This window comes from Spinacia oleracea, chromosome 3, assembly GCF_020520425.1.
Source record: "Spinacia oleracea cultivar Varoflay chromosome 3, BTI_SOV_V1, whole genome shotgun sequence".
NCBI classification, from domain to species: domain Eukaryota; kingdom Viridiplantae; phylum Streptophyta; class Magnoliopsida; order Caryophyllales; family Amaranthaceae; genus Spinacia; species Spinacia oleracea.
The window spans coordinates 52135724-52140584 of NC_079489.1; positions in this window are offsets into that span (position 1 = coordinate 52135724).

Below are 4861 nucleotides of genomic sequence, written 5' to 3' on the forward strand. Positions count from 1 at the left end.
ACGCAACATCCGGGCGTGTACATATCATAGCATACATTATTGAACCAATCAATGATGCATATGGAATCCCATTTATTCGTCTACGCTCATCAAGTGTTTTTGGGCACTGATTCTTGCTTAGAGTCATTCCATGAGACATGGGTAGGTAGCCTCGCTTGGAGTCCGCCATCTTGAACCTATCAAGCACCTTATTGATATAAGTGCTTTGACTAAGTCCAATCATCCTTTTAGATCTATCTGTGTAAATCTTGATGCCCAATATGTACTGTGCTTCTCCTAGATCTTTCATCGAAAAACATTTCCCAAGCCAAATCTTGACAGAGTTCAACATAGGAATGTCATTTCCGATAAGTAATATGTCGTCGACATATAATACTAGGAAAGCAATTTTGCTCCCACTGACCTTCTTGTATACACAAGATTCGTCTGCGTTCTTGATGAAACCAAAGTCACTGACTGCTTCATCAAAACGTATATTCCAGCTCCTGGATGCCTACTTCAATCCGTAGATTGACTTTTTTAGCTTGCATACCTTTTTAGCATTCTTTGGATCCTCAAAACCTTCAGGCTGTGTCATAAACACAGTTTCTGTTAAAACGCCGTTTAAGAAAGCAGTTTTGACATCCATCTGCCATATTTCGTAATCGTAATATGCAGCGATTGCTAACATTATCCGAATAGACTTTAGCATTGCAACTGGTGAAAAGGTTTTATCGTAATCCACACGTGGACTTGCCTGTAACCTTTTGCAACCAATCTAGCTTTGAAAACTTCAAGTTTCCCATCTTTGTCCTTTTTCAGTTTGAAAACCCATTTGCTTCCAATGGCTTGGTAGCCATCTGGCAAATCGACCAAATCCCATACTTGGTTTTCAGACATGGAGCCTAATTCAGATTGCATGGCTTCTTGCCATTGCTTGGAGCTAGGGCTCGTCATAGCTTGTTTGTAAGTCGCAGGTTCATCACTTTCAAGTAATATCTTTGCGATCTACGCGGGGTAACATTTCTAGTTTGACCATGATTCTCACCAGATTCTTCTAAAGATCTATGAGTTTCATCCTGAATGTCATCTTGAGCATTCTCTAGAGTTTGTTGTTCGACTCGAATTTCTTCGAGGTCTACTTTTCTCCCACTTGTCATTTTGGAAATGTGATCTTTCTCCAAAAAGACACCATCTCGAGCAACAAACACCTTGTTCTCAGATGTATTGTAGAAGTAATACCCCTTTGTTTCCTTTGGATAGCCCACAAGGATACATTTGTCAGATTTTGGATTAAGTTTGTCTGAAATTAATCGTTTGACGTATACTTCACATACCCAAATCTTCAGAAAAGACACATTTGGAGGCTTTCCAAACCATAATTCGTATGGAGTCTTTTCGACAGCTTTAGACGGAGCTCTATTTATAGTGAGTGCAGCTGTATTTAGTGCATGTCCCCAAAATTCTAATGGAAGTTTGGCCTGACCCATCATTGACCTGACCATGTCTAGCAAGGTTCTGTTCCTCCGTTCCGACACACCGTTCCATTGTGGTGTTCCAGGAGGAGTCAATTTTGATAGAATTCCACATTCTTTCAGATGGTCATCAAATTCATAGCTCAGATATTCACCGCCTCTATCAGACCGCAGTGCCTTAATCTTCTTGCCTAATTGATTCTCTACTTCACTCTGAAATTCCTTGAATTTGTCAAAGGATTCAGACTTATGCTTCATTAGGTAGACATAACCATATCTACTGAAGTCATCAGTGAAAGTGATAAAGTAGCTGAAACCACCTCTAGCATTTGTACTCATTGGTCCACATACATCTGTATGGATTAAACCCAATAGTTCATTTGCTCTTTCTCCAACTTTAGAGAAAGGTTGCTTTGTCATTTTTCCAAGTAAACATGATTCGCATTTACCATAATCCTCTAAGTCAAATGGTTCTAGAATTCCTTACTTTTGAAGTCTTTCTAAGCGTTTCAAGTTTATATGGCCTAATCGACAATGCCACAGATAGGTGAGATCTGAATCATCCTTTTTGGCCCTTTTGGTATTTATGTTATATACTTGTTTGTCGTGATCTAATAAATAAAGTCCATTGACTAATCTAGCAGATCCATAAAACATCTCTTTAAAATAAAACGAACAACTATTGTCTTTTATTAAAAAGGAAAATCCCTTTGCATCTAAGCAAGAAACTGAAATGATGTTTTTAGTAAGACTTGGAACATGGAAACATTCTTCCAGTTCCAAAACTAGGGGCAACGACAAATAATAAGTTCCTACAGCTAATGCAGCAATCCGTGCTCCATTTCCCACTCGTAGGTCGACTTCACCCTTGCTTAACTTTCTACTTCTTCTTAGTCCCTGTGGATTGGAACATAAGTGTGCATGAGCCACAACCTGTATCTAATACCCAAGAAGTTGAATTAGCAAGTATACAGTCTATAACGAAAATACCTGAAGATGGAACGACTGTTCCGTTCTTCTGATCTTCCTTTAGCTTTGGACATTCTCTTTTGTAATGGCCTATTCCATCACAATAAAGACAGCTTGATGTGGACTTGTCCTGCTTTGATTTAGCATTGCCCTTGGACTTTCCACCTTTCTTGAACGGTCTCCTTCTAGCCTTGAGTAAATCTTTGGCTTCACAGTCCAGTATTATTTCAGCCTTTCTGACAAGGTGAACAAATTCTGCAACTGTTTCTTCTCTTGGTTCACTTAGGTATAGTTGCTTGAAGCGACCAAACCCACTGTGTAGTGAATTGAGCAAGATAGAGACTGCCATCCTTTCGCTTATTGGTGTTCCTAGTAGACTTAGGCGATCAAAGTATGAACGCATAAGATCCACATGGAACCTCAGTGGGACGCCTACCCTCTGTTTAGTGCGAAGGAGCTGAACATGTGTTTCTTGGACCTCCATCCTATAACACCTGTTGGGAGAACTAACCTTTAGACCAGACATTGATTCAATCAACTCATGGACGTTCAGGTCCCTGTCCTCCGTGCTTCCACGACAGATTTCCCTCAGATTAAGGTTCATAGGCTACAAACCTTCTAGCCCAATCATCAGGGATATTGTTCAGCATTAGACTCATAACCTTTTTGAGATCCGCATCCTAGGCGTAAAATCTCTCAGGGGTCATGTCTCTGGCATAGTAGCTTGGCATGGGATGTGACAGTACATACTCAAGTCCATTGAGTTTGACTATTTCAACTAGCTTAGCTTCCCATTCAAGAAAATTTGCCAGGTTCAGCTTGACCATAAGCTCAGAACCTATGATGATGTTTTGATTGTTGTTTGCCATATTTAAAAACTACAATTGAAAAGAATAAACAAATAAATAACCATTCACAGTTTCTCTTAATAAACTTAAATTCTAGCATACATGCATAATTCAATGTTCATTAAGCATTTTATTCAAGTTATGTGTTCCGGCAGGTGTGAATAAAATGATTCCAAGATCCTAAAATCATTGAAGAACTCAGCACAGTTTGTCGACTTAATCCTAAAACATCTTAGGTAAGAAAAAGCCTTTTGCTAATAGTCTAGAAACTATTCTTGGTTGATAGGTACGTCTAAGAACTTATTAGGTAAACCTATCGATTTTGCCACGACATAAAAGGACTCCTTACTTATATCGTTGAGTTTCACCAAAACTAACATGTACTCACAATTATTTGTGTACCTTGCCCCTTTAGGACCAATAAGTAACACCTCCCTTAGCGAAAACTATTACTAGATTGATGTAAAGGATATCCAAGCAAGTGTATATTTTGGCATGGCACCTTGTAACTCAATTTTTAAGTTTGGAACTTAAGGCTCTTACTATGTTGGTTAGATTTTAAGTGAACTAAAATCCTTAATCATGCAACATAATCAAGCTTTTGATCTCATGCATTTTAAGACATATTTAAAAGCAATAAATAACTTAAAACATGCATAAGATAAATGTGATCTAGTATGGCCCGACTTCATCTTGAAGCTTTAACTTCAAATTCCGTCTTGAAAATCTCCGTGGGAGGCACCATTTTCTTCAAATAGAATAAGCTATAATTAAAACTAATTGCAACTATTTGATGGTACGCAGACCATATTTGAATTGAAAAACAACTTTGGTCCTTTAGACCAATTACATTCAAATTAATGGTACGCAGACCATATTTTCTATCCTATTTGGGCCATACTAGTCACTTCATAACCTGCAAAACAGTACATATACAATATATACCATTCACCCATTCATTATCATGAATGGCCCACATAGCTGGTTAGTAAAACACATTATGCATCACGTAAACATTTGCAGCAATTAATCAAGGGCACCAATAATCTACCAATTATTCAGTCCTTATTAATTCTAATCAAGTTATTTTAACCTTAAGGATTTGTAGACCTAATCAAGAGTTTATGACTAAAAATGGCTCCCACTTAAACCAATAAATTCATATGCTTTACTAATTTTAAACATAAAAATGTATTTCTAGTCTAACCGGAAACATACAAATTTAATTAAAATTTAAAGCTCATATAAATTTATAATTGAATCCAAAAAGTTTAATTTAATTTCAGTCATATTTAAATTAATTCATGATTTTAATTTTAGTAAAATAATTAGAATAAATAAAATTTATTATAATTACAATATTCAAAATTAAAATCCAAGAAAATAATTTAAATTATTAATTTTAAAATTAATTAAAATTACGTAAACTGAAAATTTCAAATTAAAATTTCAAAACGATCCAATCGCAACGCAACAACCCCACGCATCGCACGCCCATGGGCCACACGCACACAGCCATCGCTGGCCATGTGTGCGCAGCCCATGCGCAGCCTTGCATCGCTGCTGCTCACCATCGCAAGGCTTCACGCA